Source organism: Stenella coeruleoalba, assembly GCF_951394435.1.
Source record: "Stenella coeruleoalba genome assembly, chromosome: 19".
NCBI classification, from domain to species: domain Eukaryota; kingdom Metazoa; phylum Chordata; class Mammalia; order Artiodactyla; family Delphinidae; genus Stenella; species Stenella coeruleoalba.
The window spans coordinates 57,721,919-57,741,835 of NC_137165.1; the positions used below are offsets into that span (position 1 = coordinate 57,721,919).

A 19,917-nucleotide genomic window follows, 5' to 3' on the forward strand; every position below is an offset into this window, starting at 1 on the left:
CATTGCTTGCAAAACTTCAGAAGCCGATGCCTGCCAAGAAAAGAACTTGAAGCGCTGCACTTCCATTTCTAAAGAGAAGTGAAGCCAGTACCTATAAGACACATGTCTTTATTTACTGAAACATAAATCAAATGATCCAGGAACTTGTGCAAGTACATCGGATTCCATGTGTATGTTTTTCCTGACACATAAATCTAGCTGCATGCAGAATGGCATGAATAATGCAGGAACTGAGCTCCCAGAGTGAATAATCTTTCATTGAAAACCTGGAGCTTACCTTACAGAAATGGTCTTGGCACCACGGAGACCAAGGCAAGAACACACATAAGCAATCTGTGTGTATCTGTTTTTCTCCTATTGGATTTCAGTGTTCTGATATACATGAAAGGAGTGTTATGCCAGTGGTAAGTTTCCTCATTTAAGGCATTAAATGATAACAACAGTAATCCTCAATCTCAGTCACTGTTATTATTATCACTGATGATTTCATGTTGGGTAAAGGACTCACAGCCCTCTAGCAAGACGGACAATGTTATCATCACGCTAAGGTGAAGAAGACGAGATTTTCGTAACCTACCCAAGATCCTACACCTGGTGACGTGCAGAATAAAATCTAGTCTGCTTGACTCCGAAGGTGTAAACTTTACTAAACCCTGTTCTTATCTCAAACTCAAGAGTCTCTGATTGCTTATAGTGGTAAGAAGAAATAAGCTGACTAAAGAAAAATATAAAGAAAAACAAGTTACCACAAAAACCCCAAGTAGGAAAAGAAGAACAAACCACGTACTTATGCTACAAAGCTAGGTTACATTTCACCTGAGAATCATTATCTCAGCAGCCTGGGGAGCAAATCTACATAAAGCAATATTCAGATCCCATTTATCACCTACTTGCCTGAACAGATCAGGAGGGAAAAAAAGAAAGTCCAAATAGAGTCAGTCCCCCTGTGGAAGGGGCTATAAGACCGTCAATGACTAAGGAGCTTAGAATTGTGGATTTGGAAATGCTGGCATTCTGAGAGCCGGGAGAGCCAAAAGCGCGTGTGTTAAGATGATTAAAATGTATACTTTGATATTCAAAAAGATGTTCTGAATCTGAGACAGAGGAGGGACGTCTGGGCTAATTATACCGAATTGGGAGTTACCAGCACATGGATGGTAATCGAGGCCACATCTGATTGAATGGGATGCCAACCAGATATTATAAAGTGATAAAAAGAAGAGGCTATGTGTCATAATCTTGAAGAATACCAACGTTCCAGGTGTGAAGAAGAAACAAAGAAGAAACAGTCAGAAAAGCAGAAAAATAGAGATAATGTTGCATCGTAGCATTTAGGAAACGTGTGGTTCAGCAGAAGATCCATGATGTCATATGTTACTAGGACATCCAGTGAGAGAAGGGTTCCTGCGCCGGATGGTTATTTGAAGTGGCAACAAATGATGAATTCGAAGGCCACAAGCCTCACTGCTCTTTCTGCGAGTCGCTCACTATTTTGGAATAACTGTTGCTTAGGTTGCTGCAAGCTTCTGGTTAATTTCCAGAGTTCTGTAAATGTTTATTCTGACAGTGTTCTTGTAGCTTTTATAAAAGTGGGACTTTCTGAAGGTTCTTACTGTGCTTTTTCACTGGTGCCTCTCCCATATTTAGTTTTGCTATCTTGACCTATTTATCCATTTTAGACTCCTGAATTTAATCTGTCATTAATCGGCAACTGTAATCTGGCAATGACTTCTGCATCTATCCCTTTTCTGCATCAATAGCCCTCATTACTTCTGTTATTTATTACTTAACCCAGGGGTGACCAAAGAATGGTGCACATACCTCAGGAGATACTCAGAATCATCTCGGGGGCACAACAAGAAGGCTTCCTCTAAAATGTATTTCGTCTTTTCTTTTTATTGCTATATATGTGTGTTTTACAGTGTACATCATATACTGAAGCAATTATATATATGTAGGTCTCTGTATGTGTTATGAATAAGTAAATACACCTGTTTGGGGGGGGGTGCTGTGTGCTCACGTTTTTAAATCTGATACTGGGTATGACAGCAAGCAAGTTTGGTGACAGTAGCTTGGATGATCAGGTCACCCTCTGATGGTCTTACGCAATCAGCCTCTTCGCTTTCATCTATTCAATGAATACGAATTAGGCTTTAAAAGCACAAATCTGTGTGGTGTCAAGACTAGAATACACAGTATGCACTTCCCAAGCCGATGGAGAACTCTATCATGTAGCGCTTCTTCCTGACCACACTGGACTACTCACCGCTCACCAAACATCTTGCCACTTTTGCTAACTTTTTTCCGCACACGTGGAATGACGGCATCCCCCATCCCAGAGCACCAATATCCTACCCACGCTCAAAGCACAGCTCAAAGTCCACTCTCTCTCACAAGACATTACAGGCCAGTGCAGCCAGAATAAATGTCCCTATACTTTCTAATCTTACGGTAATCAACTTTATTTTATAGGAAATGCCCAGTTTCTCGCTTTTTAATTTTTGAATAATTTAAATACGATTCTTTTGTATTTATCCTCCATTGTCAGCCCAGCGATTAGAAAATATTATTTAAACATATAGCTGAAAAAGTCAACTGTCTCTGTTCACCATTTTATACTTCAACCATTATAAAAAATCAAACCCAGATTTTCATTTGTTTAAAGAACGTACCTCCACTAGGTTTATTTTGGTAAAAGAAAAAGACCAAAATATAGCTGTTGACCAATGAACATGGACTGAACACTTAACTAATAGTGAGGTAAATCTGTGAGAATCCTCCTTTCACATATGGTAGGAATGCTGAAAGTACAGCCTCAAAGTTGATACTTTTAAGTTTGTCATTTTGAAGTTGGTCTATTACAACTTCATTTTCTGGCCATATTTCATCTTCAGGGAAAGACAGAGTACCGTCTTGTGAAATGTGGTATTGACTTTATTATAGAGCAGATCTGGGGTCCATAGAACAACCTGGATGTGTCACTATAAAACTGCTTTGGCCTTATTTTAATAACTTTAAAAATGATCACTTGTCGTGGTATCTCTGAAGTACCTTTTCTCCCTCAGAATCTTTGCTGTTATGCCAACCAGATTGTTACTTTTGGTGCTCTTGGCAGGACACCATAACATAAAGACGGGATTAATAAATTCAACACTGTGCAAGAAACTTTGAGGCGTTCTTGGGTTGCCACCTCTTTGTATGAGTAACAATGTACAGAGATAACCCATTTTGATATTTCAACATCTGGCTGGCTATCAGTGTAAACTAAGATAAATTGTGCAGCAAAGGAATACAATTAGCGTGCGAAAGCCATCGTCGGACGATGTCACACTCAAAATGAATTCTCTTCACAGAGTTTAAAAGATCATTAAAAGGTTATTTTTTTGAGGCTTTAGTCACATTTAATCTAATGTGAAGTCAATGCGCTCCAGGTCACAGGCAGGCCAGCCTAGGATGAAGTCACAGAAAAGAAAGGGGAGATGGAGTCGGAGATTGCGTTAATTAGGATTTCTTAAGATAATATTTAATTTCGCGAAGGATTTTAAGGCTATAAGATTGTTTCCTCACATCACAAGCTACATCAAACATGCACATTTTCAGATCCTGTCCAGGCACTTTTGGCCGACAGGGTCTTATGGAATTCACAACTTCCATAAGACAGAATTAGTACCAGTTATCATAAGAGTCTACAGAATATTAGCGGCATGCAAATAAATGGATTTGATGAATAATCAGATGTCAGGTGGTATTTCTGTAAGCATAAAACCCAGTGATTCTTGAAAGGTCCCTCTCTTCTTGATCTCATTTGGCTTGGAAATTGTGATTGGGTGCTGAACTGCATTTGATAAGAAACTAATGCCTAAAGAATAGAAGAAAAGACGTGTGCGTCTTGGTGTGTGGGCATGTGAGAACTCCGAGGAAGAAAAATAAGGATTAGGGAACCAACCTCCAAAAGGCCACGAGTGCACATAAAAGTAAGGTTTATGTCTAACTTTGAAATATTGAAAAAGAGCAAGTCCTTGGGAGTGAAAGTTTTGGAATGTCGGTAGCTTACAGCTTGCGATTTGGGGATTTTCACTCAGGCAGTTATACATATTTTGAAAGGCAATGTTACATTTTTAAAGGGCAAGGGTGAGTGACAGATATTTCTAGCAAGAAAGGAACTAGAATTTACATTTTTTTTAACATGTCAAGCGTTCTTGCAAAACTCTTTTAGAATTTATTATTGTTCCATTTTTACAACTGGTAAAACTGAGACTCAGGTTAAGCTACCTGCCTGTAACACAGCTACGCCTGGCAGTAACAGAATTCCAACCCAGCGAATCAACCTCCAAGCTTAGGCATTGGACTATCTCCCTTCTGTCTTTGGATTTAAGACTAGAGGCCGAAATTTCAGATTGCAGTTCCTTTGGGTGGCTGCCTTTTCACTCTGCACTGAGCCTGTTGCTGTTATAAGCTGGGCAAGTGAAGAGGATGTAGTGCATATTCTCTTTAGGTATAAGAGATGCGTCACCCCTTCTCTACTTGCCCCTTCAGACCCATACATACTCTCTCCTGCTCTGCCCTGTCTTGTATCCTGGGAGGCTTGTGCCCCAGGGATGCTTCACCCCACCTTCCTTGCCGTCTGGCTTCTAATTGGTTGGCCAATAAGAGAAAAAGGGCACCTAGGATGACGTTTGCCTAAACTTTGATTCCTGTTGGAAGGCTCGTGCTCCTCTCCCTCCCAGCACTTTCACCAGATCCTGCCACACCCTTTGCCTACCCTCTGCTCCTTGAAGCCCTGAAGTGGTAAATCTCCCAGTGTCGTGAGCTCTTGGAAATCTCGGCATCACTGATTGGTTTCTTCATCTCCCTGCACTTCTGTACATAGTCCATTCACGAAGTTCTCCTCAAAACCTCCATTGTGTGCATCTGCTCATTCACTAGGAAACCCTGAATAATATAAGAACTATGAGAAGATTTTAAAATTCCTATAAATACAGGGCCTTAAATGTGTCCCTTTGTTTTAGTCATCGATTAGCTAGTAGTACAGACTCCAAAAGATGCTTAGAACCCTCTTTCTCTATTCTTGCTTAATAGCAGGAAAATGTGTATTAATTATTTTCTTAATGCTTCCATTTACTAACTGCTTCTCTGACAGTATGTCAATACCTATCCGTTGGCAAGTTCTTCTGTGAAATTTGAATATACACAAACCTACCACTGTAAAACCCTTATTCATCAAAAATAATTTTAGGAAAGTATCCGACAGTTATTTGCAGTTTCTGCCATCTTGGTCTCATGGGCAATCTCACGAGATGGATAGCTCTTCTGAGCATCCTGAACTGGGCCAGCACGTGGCCACCAGAAGGACGCACCACAATTTTCATGTTTCTTGACATTTCAGGAGCAGGTAAACTTGTTAAGCACTCTCTCTTTGAAATACTTTTCTCCTGTATTTTTTATTATACCACATCCTCTTGGTTTTTTGTTTGTTTTCTTTTACCTCATTGCCTATTCATTCCCATTGCTTTGTGGGGTACCATCTTGCACCTAATCCTTAAATATTGAGGTATCTGATGTCCCTGGCCGTGAAAATTCCCAGAGTCATCCAGGGAGGGTAAAGCATGTTCTTTGCACATTTATTCTAGTCCTTTCTCTTGGGCTCTGGACCCATTATCCCAAATTAATGGACATCTCTATTTAGATTTGTCTGTTATCAATAATTTAATTTATTTAAAACTGAACTCATATTCTTTCTTCTTCCTCTAAAAGAAGAAAGGAAAGAGAGACAGAGAGACAGAAAGAAAGGAAGAAAGAAAGAGAGACAGAAAGAACGAAAAGAAAAAGAAAACAAGAACAATAACATCAACAACTTAATGAGATATTTTTGTGACATTAAGGCAGTTGGAATGTGGCTTGTAGGACATAGGGTACCACTGAAAGATCCTATGCAAGGAGGAGTGAAGCGTGATATCACCATATTTATGTTTTGGTGTGATTACTTTGGTTGTTGATTTGATAATGGTTTTGAAGAGAACATGACTGTTTTGCAGGGAGGCCATCTGAAATATTTTTACAGTATTTTAGAAAAGAGGTAAAGAAAGACAGTCATAAAGGGGCAGAGAGGAGTGTATAAATTTAAGAAATATTTAAAAGATAAATCAGTAGGTGTTGATAAGTGATTGGATTTAAGGTCTAAAGAAGAGATAAGAACTGGTGGGATTGATCTTCTGTCACCTAGGAAGTTGGTGTTGCCACCAGCCAAGATATAGAATACAAAGTAAATCAGATTAAGAGTGAAAAGGGAAGCTGTTTCTCTTTCCCTTTCTCCCTCTTTCTCTTCCTTCCTTCCTTTCATTTTTCCTTCCTCCCTCCCTCCCTTCCTTCCTTCCTTCCTTCCTTTTTTACCCTCCTCTTTTTTTTTCCTTCTAAAGTTTAAATTGCCCGTGGAAGATGCTAAGCAAGTAATGAAGATTCGCTGACTGCAAGTTAGGGAAAAGAAGATCTGAGCTTCAGAAACAGATGCTGGAGTGATGGGTATATAGAAGATGGTTGAAATCACGCTGTGACCAGCTGACAACAACAAGCTGTGCAAGTGGAAAAACAGTGGCTGGAGAAAGAACCCAAGGGACACAGCACTTGACAGGTTGGAAGAGAATGCGGTGAGAGAGACTGAGGTGCAGATAAGTTAACTAGCTCCAAGTCCTACACCTAATTACGGGAAGAACAAGCGACAGACCCTGAATCTCCATTCCCACACAAGCTCTCTTTCCATGGAACCCTCATTTACCTCACGCTGGTAAATGCTAAATTAGAGTCTAGGAAATTTCAGAAAGTCCAGCTGTGTCTACACTAATGTTTTAACCTTCTAGATTAAATAACCAAGGAAAATTTAATAGTTTTTGCTCTGTAACGAACCACCCTAAAACACAGCCACTTAAAATACTTACTATTTATTAATTTTCATCAATCTGCAGATCAGCTGAGTAGTTCTTCAAGTTTGGGCTAGTTTGGCGGGGGCTGGTTGGTTTGGGTGGCCTCACTAGCACTCTTGTAATTAGCATAGGGCCAGGTGAGGGCATGTGGTCACTGGGTCACCTGTCTCATCCTCCAGCAAGATGGCCAAGGTTTGGTCACATGATCGTGGCCACAGGGTTTTCAGGCCCCATGAGGCAAGCACTTTTCAAATCTCTGATTCCACCAAATGTGTTATTATTTCATTGGCTAAATCAAGAGTCACTGTAAGAGGGACCAAGCTGAGGGTGTAGCTACAGGGAGGACCATTATTTGGTCAGTTTCACCAACAATCTACCGTAGACAGCCAGATTTGCAATCATTGCCCATTCTAAAAAAAAAGGTCATTTACAATTTTCTTCGAGGTTCTGACTATAGGTTGGGCCTCCTGGTGTGAGGCTGTGAAAATTCCCTAATAAATACAATGCTCTTAGACGTCTCAGATGAAAGGTGAGGTATTTGTTTATTATTTTTTCTTAACTCTAATTAATAGCATACTTTACCAATGAAGAAATATTAGACTTGGAATCTGAAACCTTTTCACAACAGGAAAAGATATTTTTCTTTCCTTTTTTTTTTTTTTTTGTTTTTTTTGAGACAAATATTCTAAACTTTTAAGAATGTACTATGAAGAGAGATTCTCCACACTTCAAATTCACAGCAAGTTTAGAAAATTTGTAATCAGTCTCTGTAGGCTTTGAAGAGGCCCGAGCTGGTTTAACATTTAAGAAACCTAAAAAAAAAAATTCTTCCTGAATCATCGAATTCAGAATGCCTGGATTGGGAGCCGGCAGAACAAAATGTCTCCAGTATGAAAATCCTCTATATTTTACTTTACTCACAAGTGGTGGCAAACATCTTGAAAACAAATATCTTTCAAAGAAATCTGATGAAACAAAAAGTATTTTGTTTCAGATATGTGGAGTAAACCTTGTAAATTCTAAGTGGTTTCCTGAACAAGAAGAATATGGAAAATGCCAAAGATAGTTTTGCTAGGCATTTCCTTCAAGAGCAGAATTTCAAAGACTTGAAAAGTTTTTGTTTTTGTTTTGTTTTAATTTTTAAGCTACTAGCTCAAGTTAATATCTTAGGCCATTTTAAGGTATATTGAGAATGTATTGTGTTAGCACTGCTGGCCTATTCTGATGTCTATCTGCCTATCTATAAAATATATAGATATATAATCTAATATATAATCTATATAATATAGATATATAATCTAATAGATATACATTCCCGAGCTGACAAGCTCAGTAAGAACTCACATTCTACAAGCTACATTTTAATATTTCTTGGATAATGGCATTTATAATTATGTCTTACATTTCTTTGATATATCACAATTATATTTAACTAGTGTGATATAAAATATATGAAATTTAAAGAATGTAGCCACAAACTTTTTCTGAAGTTGACAGTCATATAAGCTAAACTGAATATAATTAAATGCACACCATAATTTTACTTGAATTTACCATATGGATATTGAGAATTCATTTTTGTCGTCAGGTCACTGAGGTAAAGAAGTTTGGAATGTTTTTCAGTGTATTCCAGGATTTCTCAATCTCGCCTCTATTGATATTTGAGGCCAGATTATTCACTGTTGTGAGGTCCGTCCTGTGCATTGTAGGATATTTGGCAACCTCTCTGGATTCTACCCACTAGATGCCAGTGGCATCCTCCCTCTCTTGTCCCTGCTGTGATAACCAAAACTCTCCAGGCATTGCCAGACATCCCCTGAAAGGCGAAACCACCCTAATTTGAGAACTGAGGGTTACTGTATCCATTTGTTTCTCCTGTGAAAATTTGCGACCGATATCAAACTTTTCAACCCAAGTCCAAATGATGGCCTGTAACGTTAGAATCATAAGCTTAGATGTGAGGAATAACAGACATCATGTATTACACATTCACTCTATGCCAGGGGCTTTGCAAACACTGATTATATTATTCAATGATTAGACTTTTCCACCCCATTTTTCGAGAGAATAAGTGAAGTCTCAGCAAGGTTTGATAATTAGCCCCAGGTCACACCGCTAGTAAACTGAGGCTTGAATTCAGTTCTTTCTGACCCTGAAATCCATGGTCTTCTGACTCTTCTAACTGGAAGAATGGACATTGCTGGGTTACAGATGCAGTGGGGTTTTGTTTTTCCTTTATTCCTTTCTAAATCTGGCAATCTTAGATTAAATTACATTATGCTACCTCTGCTGGGTTTTTGAGTCAAAATTGACCAGTTGTACTCCTTACCATCTGGGTGAACAGAGACATACCACTGAGACTAGATGGCTTGCAAAGTCTTTATGACCTTGAAAGAAATAGGTCAGAGCCTTTCTTTATGCTGTAAAACAAAAGTTCATGGTGATCCCTTGATATATAAGTAAATATATATATTTGACAGTCCAACAGCACAGTTTAGTTTATGGAGAGTAAAAGACACTTTTAAAAAGAAAAACCACAAACATAAACAACATCCAAATCCAAGCTAAATATGGGTGGAAGATTTAATAATGATCATCAAACTGTCCAAAAGGGCTATCCTTAATTTTGCAAAAATATTTGCAGTGTAAATTTTTGGTCAGCCGGGGACTGTCTGCATTTTCCAAAAGCCAAAAAAAATCACAACCATGGGAGTATTTTAAATGTCTATGATAACAACTTAGTGGTTCAGGAACTAAAACTTTGTAATTAAAAGTTCCAAGGAAAGTGATTTGTTCTAATTAAAGAAAAAAGTTATTGAAGCTGAGCTATATGTGATTTTTCCCCAAATATCTGCTATTCATCTACAAGAAAAGAAAAAAAATGTAAGAAATACAACTTAAAGCTCTTTACAATTTCTGTTTCATACCAATATGTTTTCTTTTTAATATGATGACCATGCTACTAAGTCGTAGAGTGGTGTGGTGCTGGAGGGTATAATAAAATAATTAATTTAATGTGTTACCTAAATTGATTTTCACGAAGACAAATCTATGCCATCTTCATTATTCAAATAATTTGGAAAAATTATATTAATCAGAATCGCCTAACTGAATTAGGACCTCTATTCCCACCTGACTAGATGTTGCCGAAGGCTACATTTCTAATTTGACCCAAGTAGTACAGAAGAGAACCCTCTCTTCCATGATAATTCTAGCCCTCATCTCGTCTCACGGTTCATCCTACAAATTTGTTATTGACCGAGCACGGGTGAAAGACATGAGTTTGAGGATAGCTCAGGAGACTCATAAAAAAATTAACAGACCAGAAGGGTGAGTCTGTTTACAGATAAATCTCACTGATTGGGAATGGAATGTAGACAGCTCTGCGACTTTAGAAACATTTTACTTATAGTTGAAAGCATAACCTACTACCACCATAAAATTCTTATTATGGAGAGACTTAAAAGTTAAAAACACAATACCTGGCACTGTATTCATGTATCACCACATTAGGTAGAGGGCAAGAACATCCTGGCTTTTCCATAATTATCCACATGATTCTATAAGAATTTCATAATTTCCCCACACGCCTCAGAGGAAGTGGTGGATGTGATTTAGCGAGCATGCTTTTGGCTTTGTTGTAAAAGCATTCATTTAAGCCATGGGACATGTTTGTTAGTTCTGAAAATAAATAATAAAACATTGGCTTGTTTGAAATTCTGTTGCGATCATCCAACCAGTACCACTTAGAAACACGTTCGGCTTTGAAGGCAAAAAAAAAAGAATGGAATATAAAAGGTGGGTTAGAGCCAGATCATCAAGAATATATGTGAGGAAGTCAGCTGAGGGCAATATGTAAACCTATAAACAATGTGCATGTGTACAGTCTTATGGTCCTCGGGTTTAAATAAAATAATAAACAGATGTTGGTGAAACATTTCTGATCTTGGGTTGGCATCCAACAGAAAGATAAAAGGGAAGAAACAAATGACAACAGAAAAGCACATTATGAATTGAACAATGAAATCTTTAGTCTAACATGGGGCCAGGCTAAAAAGAACTTTACGCGGCCTATTCTAATTTCCCACTAAACACCTAAGGAAACAGTCAAACCGACAACAACAAAAAAGTAAACAAAAATGCTTATCATTAAAAATTAAGATGACAGCAGGACCATTATAAGGATCTACAAGGAATTTCCATGAAATTCAAATTCTCTATTGCTACCTGGAGAATTACAATCAGTCTAACAAAATAGAGCAAATCCACTGGCTTGAAAGGAGGGAACAGACACTGTCCTCTACGCTCTTCTTTTAGGTTCAGGTGTCTCCAATTCATGACTAACATTTTTTTCATAAGGTTTTATGTAGAGATCATCAGTGCTAAAGAGTTTATTTCAAGCAAAAGAAAATGTTATAGAGAATTTGTTTTTAGATTTGTTATTAACATGTGGAGTAGAAATCTAAGTGTTTTGCAAGGATTTGTATGATAGAGAAGAATATACATACATGTATACATGTATATAGATATATACATATATATGTCACTACGGTAGCTGGCTGTCAAGTATTTGCTGAGGGGGTTGCAGAAACATTTAACCCGAGTGTACTCGGTAAGGTCCTCAGTTCTGCCAGACCTAAGGGTGCTTAGTTAGAAGACGGTGGATGAAAAAATTAAAAATAATAACTGTCCTGAATTAGACCACCTCCAAGGTAGGCTGCAATGTATTCAAAGATCCGTAGATAAGTTTCAAGACCATCTCATACAACACTATCTCCTACCCCTGCCAGGTGAGCAGGAAAATCATCAATTGCAGCAAAATGAGAGTCATCAGAGAACACCATCAGAAGGAAATGTGAACACTCCCAACTTCTACCCCTTTTCCCTCCATAAAATAATAATAATAATCTTTAGAAGAAAATAACAAAGTAAAGAAAGAGGAAATCTGGTATTCCATTGGAGTTGTCAGCAAGAATGAGCTAGACAAGAAAGAAAAATCCAGGTAAGAAAGGGAAGGGCAACAATATCAAAAATACCCACATTGCTTTGCACACACAAACACACATTCAAACACAACCCCTAAAGGAACATATTCACAGGAAGCATGGCAGAGGTGTAAAAAAGAGACCTTCAGAGTATAGGCAGGGGCTGTTCCTTGAGTCAATAAGTGTTATAAAAATTTTAAGCCTGTAAGCAAAAAAAAAAAAAAAATGTTTTTTACCCATCTAAGTTATAAAGGCATAACTATACGTTGATGGCAAACATGGCTTTTGGAAAATGGAGATAGCTAATTAGGCTTTGCTGTAATGTCAATCAGGTTTTACTGTAGAAAAATTGGAAACTTTATACTACTTACTCCCTTCTCATTCCCACCTATCATGTTGACCACAACTTTTGCAGTTCACTTTGTTTCTTTTTTCTGTGTGTCTTGTCTTCATTCTTGGTTTTCTTGACAGAGAATGTAAATAGTTTAGTGATCTTCCCTGTATATTGTGTGAAAACTACCAGCCTAAATTCACTATTCTTCTAACTCATTAGAAGTTAGAACATGAACATTAGTTCATGTTTCTATGTTTAGCTTATAATCTTCCAATTATCACTCAATTTCCTGGCACATTGATATTATCAAAAGAGTGCCCTGAATATTGGACATTAAAATGTGATCACTAGAATGTCTACTATTCGTAAATTCAAATGTTGACCTTTTCTTATCCAATCCTGTTTCTGAAAAGTTACCTTGAAGTTTCACCAGCTCAAACAAATCCTCAAGACACAAATCTCTGCTCTTGGCTGTGGCCAGCTACATGGCGAGTGCATCTGTTTTAACCAGTGCCCCTGAAAAGTATGGTCCTTGGTACTCAAAATCTCTGTTGACTAGCCAACACAGTCCCTGCACTTAACTCAGATGTCTCTCCCATCTCTGTATTTTCCTAAAGAGAGTATTTTCTTCTAGCTCAAGTACCACACTTTCAAGTGAGGGATTGCTTTGCTTCTCCGCTTTGTTACAGTGGACTGCATATACCTGGCCCTGGTCTCCTCTTGAGCAGAGGGGTTAGTGCCTCTCTGAATTTGAAACTATCTTACATGAATTTTGTTTCAAAAAATCATGTCCTTCTGGTACCTAGATTAGACTTTCTTCTGAGGCAAATAAGACCTTACTGATAGAATCGTAACTATGATTTTGGAAGCCCACTCTGAAATACAGTGTTGGGAATGGGTTGATAATGAGTTAGATTTGAAGTGCAGTTGAAGTAGTGGTGAGAAATGCTGGTGGACCAGATAAACCAGGTGGCAGTGGGAAAGGAGAGAAGCAGAAAAAGTCTATTCATATTTAAGAAATAAAATTCTCAGGACTTAGGCTTTGAGAAAAGGCTGAGTTAAAGATTAAGACATAGATTAAGGAGCTAGGGAACACAAGAAGTGAAACAAGTTTGGGGAAGGATAAAATGAATTTAGTGTTGGACTTGATAATTTTGAGAAACCTGAGAAATAGTGAAGCAAAAATGTCTACAGGTTGGTAATAACTTTCTTTTGCAGTTTATTTGCAAGGCTTTCCTTCTGTAAAATGATGATTCTCATTCTTGATTTTTCTATTTTTTGGAACTGTGCTCTATACCACTCAAATTTGGCTACATTTGTTTCCTCCACCAATGCAATCCACACTAAGCCTAAGGAATCTTAACTCTGTCTTATAATTTTTTTCAGTTCTGAGACCCCAATCTAATCTGACTATCTGAAGTCAATGGACTGTCTAGTTTGACTTTACAGAAGTTATATTTATATTGGAAGCGTCTCCACAGTCGAATTTATATTGAGTGTCTGTATTTCTTACCAAACACAGCGGTTTCACATTAATTGTGATTAAAACAAGAATATAAATATTTCTGGCTCCTTTTTCCAGATTCATCAGATAGCTAGATGATGCTGAGAGCTATTTCAATTAATTGTGACCTTATGGTAAAGCTGGTAATTTTAAGTAGAGATGCTTCTTTTTTATTTTTTTTCAAGTTTTCTTTTTTTTTTTTTTTTGAGGTTAAAAAGATGCTTCTTGGTACTAGAATACATATCAAAGCAATAGCTCCTCTCTCAAATTCAGTGTTATGTTTCCCTAACATAGAGTTACATTCCCTAAATATAGAGTTACTTAGCTTAATGCAAAGTAACCTGGTACAAAATAACTGGTATACTTCAATCATCTTCAGAAATGCCAGTTATTATATCAAGTCAATGTGATTCTAGTTGCTATGGATACTTAAAATTATGTGGTAAAAAATATGCCTGTCTTCCTTGATATAAAATACATTAACTTTCTGCTTGAAATTCTCCATGTGAAGCAGGCAGCTAACCAAAAAGTCATTCCACTAATGGACCCACTCGACACTAAATGTGTATCTGTTTTTGTGTCCATTTTATCCATATTAAACACAGGAATTTCTATATGATTTCTTTAGCTCAGAGTGTTTCAAGGAGCTGTAAGGGCGTGCTGTGAAATACTGTGCTCGCCACCTTAGCATCACGGTGTCAACAGGAAGTCCTCCTTGATGTCACTCACAATGGCTTAGGCAACACGCTTACACTGCTCCTCTTAAAACTGGGTCACTACCATATTAAACACGTGCATATGTAATTGGACTAGGGATTCCTCATCCGAATGTTGATGACATATTGCTGTTGCCTTCAAGATGCTCACTCACATGACCTGAAACTACCGTTTCCCTTCTCTTTGCCCCTCTCCTTCTTCATACAGCCTTTGCTCCAACCCAGCATTGTCTCCATGCAACCCCCTTTGTCCTACCTTCATGTCTTTGCTTGCCTATCCTGTCTACATAAAATCTCTTCATTCACTCCCCAAATATTGACTGAGGTCCCCCGGGTACGAGGCTGTGTTCTAGTTTGAGAAGGACTAGAGTCGTGTTCCAGAAGGCTAACATGAACCCTTCTTTGAACTGAAATCCTCTTTGTGCATTTGTTTCATTTTTCTTCATTGGAAGAAGAAAATGTTTTTCTTATCTTTCGACTTCGACTTGGAAAGTGGAAGATGTTTGCTCACAGCTCCAAAGTTTACATATTCAAAGAGAAGTGAAAGCATAAACAATAAAAACATAAACAAAGAGAAAGTGAGTCTATTTCAGCTTTGATCATAGATGACCAGGGATAGATTGATTTTGCTTTGGCTTGTGTCAAGTGCTCATCACCGGCCCAAACAACATTGTGAAGTCCTAAGGGCAGGATGCATGTTTGCTGCAGCTGTCAAAGTCCCCTAAAGTCTAGTAAGTTTGCAGTGGGTAATTATTTGGGGGAAGAACACATGAAAGAATAAATGCACACACACATGAATGAATGAATGGCTTCAGGGTATATGTAATCTAATAGGGGAGGAACATGGGAAACTCACCATACTAAGAGGCAATACAGAGTGAAATATTTAAACCTTTCATTATTTTTGGAGTTCCACTTACAATAGGAAGTAGAAGTTTGTAAGAGACTATTGCATCCATCAAAACACCAGATTAACTAAAACTTATACTTTTTTTTAAAGTCCTCAAAGAACAGTGGATGCCAAAATGCCAGAAGGAACTAAGTTACAGAGAAGGATGAACTTTTCATAAGTAAGCATAAAGCAGGAACTTCTTTTATACCTGGAGCAATGTTTTAGTCTCAGCATGGGTGAGAAGCAGACCTGCCATCATCAGAAAATATTTGATGAGACAAAGAGAAACCAGCCGAACTTAAGGATGGTGTCATCTGACGTGATGGATTAGAATCTAGAACTACAAAGGCAAAAATAAATCTCTCACCTGTCATTCTTTCTCTTGAGGATTTTGCTAAAGTATCAATAGGAAGAGCACCGGAACAAAGAGAGAAATAACAGAGCCACAAAGACCCAATAACTGGGTCCAAGTATACAGACTTCTCGTAGCCTAACTTAATCCAAAGCTAAATTTGTAAGCAGCTAGAAAAAGGAGTCCATGCCATAGGAGAAATCATCAATGGACTCATTTTTTAGTTTATCATTAATACTTTTAGTTTATCATTTGACAACACATTCGTGAGTGGGATTATTTTCTAGCTAGAAAAAGGAGAGAGGGGAAGCTCTATTTTATTTTATTCTCAAATAAGGGCAAATCCATCCACTCAATCCAATGAGCAGATTATAGAGTTAACATCAACTTATGAAGTCAGGTTGTTTATATGTCAGGATAGGATAGTAGACGACACTACAGGAGAAAAGAAATGCCAAATCTCAGTGGTTCGGCCCAGTAAGACTTTCCTTCCGTGATAATCTGGAAGCTTTCTTCCAAGCTCTCTTCCAAGCTCACTTTGCCACCAGGGCATTTGGAAGTTGTGGCTTTCTTGAACACTATAGAATAGGAAGAGGAGTTTGGAAGGTCCTGAGGGTGGTGTTTAGACCTTGCGTGATGTGAATAACATCCTCTCTGCCCACATTTCAGTTTCCAAAACTCAGTCCCAGTGTTGGAACAAAACTGCAAGGGAGTCTAGGAAATGCAGGTTTCCAGCGGGTCCAGGAAGAAGAGAGTTGGCAACACCAAGTGTCTTCTCTGTCAATGCCCCTAACCAGAAAATATGCCTGAACTGACTTTCAACTCACTTCTAAAAATTTAAGTCTACTTCTACACACAGAGAAATGAGGGAAACCAGTCCCCAAAGACCTACATGAACACATATGTTTCTACACCCATGGCTACAGTAATTTTCCCCTGGAGAGTTTTTAAAGCATGATCTCAAACAGACAAAATATCATCTCAATGAACCTCCCCCCGAAAATGGAACGTGTAACTTGTCTAGTAAATTTAGGTACGTTGACAATCTTAGTGCATAACTGAAGTGAAAAACCTTGTTATCAATTACATCATTTGGCCTTCTGCATAAGCTGAGATATATATGTGTCTTAATGTAAGTTTTATACTCCAAGCCACTCTTATATGTAGAGCTCACATCGGTAACTAAAAAGGCTATGAAATGATAACAACATTAATTTATAGGACCCTAATATGCCCATTTTTTCATGTTGTATATGACAGAATAGCATTTAAAATAAGAGCAGAGATTTCAAAAGAACTACTGACAGTGCTCTAGTAGGAAATTGTGCTTTTTCTGATACCTTCAAGAATCAAAACTTTTGAATCCAAGTAATGAATAATGTGAGATCTCCAGAAAGCATAACTGGTTCATCAATAATGTGCATTCATTCACTACACAAATGTCCTAAAATTTTAGGGGATCATTGCGACCCCAGAACTCACTCTTGGCCACAGGGAAAAAATGTCTATCCCATCTTACTTTTTCGTTTTAACTTTTTATGTTTGGCCATGAAAGTCATGATAGAAAATCTGAACACCATAACAAAAGTATAAAAAAGGACAAACTAACAACTATCTCCATAATCCCAACATTCAGAGGCAACTCCAAAATTTTATTTTCCTGATGACTCATTTAAAATGTATGCATTGACCATAGATATAATTGGTGGCTCCTAATTTTTAGCTTAATATTATGACAAAAAGTTTCCCATTTCATTTATATATTTATCTACATCTTATGTCTGTGGCTATATAATAAATATCACATGGTTGCACCATAATTTACTTCACTGTTCTCCTAATATTATCCATTTAGACATGAGGATACTTTTCTGTATTTTTTAAGACTCTGGACTAAGAGTGTTCATCGGGTCCAACAAGTTCACTTCTTTTTTTTTTTTTTTTGCGGTACGCGGGCCTCTCACCGTTGTGGCCTCTCCCGTTGCGGAGCAGAGGCTCTGGACGCGCAGGCTCAGCGGCCATGGCTCACGGGCCCAGCTGCTCCGTGGCATGTGGGATCTTCCCGGACCGGGGCACAAACCCGTGTCCCCTGCATCGGCAGGCGGACTCTCAACCACTGCGCCACCAGGGAAGCCCCAGCAAATTCACTTTGGAATATGTCCCCACAGGAAATGAAAATTGGGTATGGAAGAGATATAGACACTCTTATGTTCATTGCAGCATAATTTTCAATTGCCAAGTTATGAAAACAACCTAAGTGCTCGTCAACAGAGGAATGGCTATAGAAGATGTGGTGTATATATACATATATACAAACAGCCATAGGAAAGAAGGAAACACTGCCACTTGTGACAACATGGATGGACCCTGACAATTAAGGTTAAGTGAGGTAAGTCAGACAGAGAAAGACAAGTACTGTATGATATCCTGTATAGGTGGACTCTAAAAAAGCCAAACTTGTAAAAACAGAGTAAAATGGTGATTATCAATGGCTGTGGGGAGGGGGAACAGGAGAGATGCTATTTCAGGATACAAACTTGAAACTAGTAGATAAGTCCTGGAGATGTAATACACAGTATAGAGAATATAGATAACAACATTGTGTTATAACCAACAAACTTGCTAAGAGACTAGCTCTCAATTATTCCCACCACAAAAAAAGAAATGATAATCACATGACTTGATAGAGGTGATAATGTGGCCACAATGGCAACCGTGTTACAATATATAAATACATCAAATAAGCATGTTGCACACCTTAAATTTACACAATGGTATAAGTCAAACATAGTTCAATTTAAAAAAAATACTATTTATCATGGTGTACTCAGGAGAGTTCCTAGAAGGAAAATTCTGGATCCAAGAGAACGAACATTTTGAAAGCTTGGAAAACATATAGCCAACTTGCTTCCCACTCATGTTTCTCCCTCTTCTCTCTGGAATTCCTAGGTTTCCTTTGCGGCAGTTGAGGAGAGGAAAGTACAGCTTTGCTTGAGGGTGGTTTCCTTCCTGATTTAATTATCCCCAGGGTTGTCTGTCTCCTCACTGACATTCCCTTGCCCTCCTAACCCATCTTCACCTCAGCATGACATGTTTTGTGTTTTGTTCTTGTGTGCAGATCTTAAACCAAGTTTCTGTCATTTTGTTAGGATGTTCAGTGTTCCACAGCTGATAAAAGCATGTTCTGTGTGATCTAATCTAAGCCTCCTAAACATGTTTTGCAAGATGAGGATGATGTTATTCTCATTTTCCCAAGGAAAAGGAGAGAGAGGTGTCCAATTTCTTGCATCTGGCTCTCAAACCAATACATAACACAGTCAGAACTTGGGTCCCTCCCTTCCGCCTCCCATTCTAGGGCTTTTTCTATTACTCTGAGACTGCAAGATACAGCAAGTCATGGGGAATCGTATTGTTTACCTCCTGTAATAAAATGCAACAACATTGGTCCACACTTTCAAAAGGGAGAACAACATAATATCAGACATTAATTTCAATGTAGTAAAAATCGCTTGACTTGCAAGGCAGTAGGAATGCGGTCATCTTTCCTAGCATCTTTCTGCTTCTAAAAGCTAAACTATATCAGCTTTTTCTTAGCGCTGTGTTTGTGATTTTTGAGGAAAACTTGAAATCAAAACCATTTTTTTTTCACTGAGTCCTCCTTTCTTGGGAGATTTTCTTTTGAATTATGAAAAGAAAATCTTTCTAACATAAGTATAAACAAAACCTGCTTTTGTCACTAGCACCCTGTAGAAACCAAAGATGAACATTAAATTACTCTGAGCACATGGCCACTTGCCAGTAATTATTCAATATGAGGTTTAACCAAGTTTATCTAGACTACGAGGACCATGTGTACACAGCTAAAGGGAAAGACATGGTTAAAGTAATTATCTGGCATATTCCCACCATGCAGACAGTCAGTCTGGCTCATTTGGACCAAAGAATAATAACCCAGCACATTCTTCTGGCCAAAAGGAGTTATTTGGCAAATCACCTCGATGTGCCCCAACAGATGAATGTTAAATCTACAAGATGCCAAAAGAGAAAGAAAACACGACTGCCCTTGGATATCAAAAAGCCTGCAGACAGGAGGGTGTAAGGGGAGACCTGGAATGAAGGGAATGGGTTGGGGATCAGGACACTGGCCTTTAAATTCTGGGAACTTTTCTGGGACTTGGGAATTAAGATTCTAGAATCTCTTCATCTGACTTCTTTGA

At 38.2% G+C, this 19,917-nt stretch overlaps 1 protein-coding gene and 1 long non-coding RNA gene across 2 annotated transcripts in view; one reads left to right on the top strand and one right to left on the bottom strand.

Annotated features, from left to right (window-relative positions):
• The window catches only part of LOC307177345 (uncharacterized protein), a 1,102,996-nt gene that overhangs the window by 1,065,658 nt on the left and 17,421 nt on the right, over positions 1–19,917 (top strand). The window contains exon 9 of the transcript XR_013825026.1: positions 17,921–18,089. The gene's annotated coding sequence lies outside the window, so the exon portion shown is untranslated. The remainder of the gene's footprint in view (positions 1–17,920; positions 18,090–19,917) is intronic.
• LOC307177347 overlaps positions 1–19,917 on the bottom strand; it is a 218,666-nt gene that overhangs the window by 77,943 nt on the left and 120,806 nt on the right. The window lies entirely within an intron of this gene.